This window comes from Propithecus coquereli, unplaced genomic scaffold, assembly GCF_000956105.1.
Source record: "Propithecus coquereli isolate 6110/MARCELLA unplaced genomic scaffold, Pcoq_1.0 Scaffold34, whole genome shotgun sequence".
NCBI classification, from domain to species: domain Eukaryota; kingdom Metazoa; phylum Chordata; class Mammalia; order Primates; family Indriidae; genus Propithecus; species Propithecus coquereli.
The window spans coordinates 4,059,702-4,060,916 of NW_012149063.1; the positions used below are offsets into that span (position 1 = coordinate 4,059,702).

General features: G+C 36.6%; 1 pseudogene across 1 annotated transcript; it reads left to right on the forward strand.

Annotated features, from left to right (window-relative positions):
- Positions 1–8: 8 nt before the first annotated feature.
- LOC105815561 lies at positions 9–1,206 on the forward strand (annotated as a pseudogene). The gene has a single exon (XR_001137746.1). The product of XR_001137746.1 is annotated as a methionine aminopeptidase 2 pseudogene (transcript).
- The last annotated feature ends 9 nt before the right edge of the window (positions 1,207–1,215 follow it).

Sequence of the window (1,215 nt, forward strand, 5' to 3'; positions counted from 1 at the left end):
CCGGGTGTTCTCTCATTAATTGTGCTGCCCGTTATATTTCCAATGCTGGTGACACAACAGTGTTACAGTATGATGACATTTGTAAGATAGACTTTGGGACACATGCAAGTGGTAGGATCACGGACTATGCCTTTACTGTCACTTTTAATCCCAAATAGAATACATTTTATTACAAGCTGTAAAAGATGCTACTAATATTGGAATAAAGTATGCTGGAATTGGTGTGCATCTATGTGATATTGGCAAGGCCATCCCAGAAGTTATGGAATCCTAGGAAGTTGAAATAGATAGGAAAACATATCAGATAAAACCAATCCATAATCTAAATGGACATTCAATTGGGCGATACAGAGACCATGCTGAGAAAACAGTGCTTGCTGTGAAAGGGGCAGAAACAAGAATGGAGGAAGAAGTGTGTGCAATCGAAAGCTTTGGTAGTACAGGACTTGGTGTTCATGATGGCATGGAATGTTCACATTACATGAAAAATTTTGATGCTGGAAATGGCCAATGAAGCTTTCAAGAACAAAACATTAAATATCATCAACGAAAACTTTGGCACCCTTGCCTTCTGCTGCAGATGGCTGGATTGCTTGGGAGAAAGCAAATGCTTGATGGCTCAGAAGAATCTGTATGCCTTGGGCATTATAGATGCCTACCTGCCATTATGTGACATTAACGAATCATATACAGCGCAGTTTGAACACGCCATACGATTGCATTCAACAAGTAAAGAAGTTGTCAGCAGAGAAGATGATTATTAAACTTTCTCCAAAGCCACTTCAACATCTTTGTTTTCTAAGTTGTTTTAGAATATATGATACCAGAATTAATTTGCAATATGTTCTCTGTTTTAACAGTGGACCTATGTAATACTTTTATCCATGTTTAAAAAAGAAGGAATTTGATCAAAGGCAAACTGTATAATGTAATTAGCCAAGGAAAAAGCTTTCAGGACTTTCAAATGTTAACTGTCCCCAACCCTTGCCCTGTTTGGAAAATGCTATAAAGCTGAAATTAGTTAGGAATGACTTATACATTTTGTTTTGAACATCTAACAGTTGCTTTTCAGATATTTATATTGCCATATTCTTACCTGAATGCTTTGAATGACTGCATTCAATCTGTATCTATACCCTCTGGTATTGCTTCTTAACCTTCCTGGAATCCATTTTCTAAAAAATAAAGACATTTTCAGATCTGAGAGATACATTT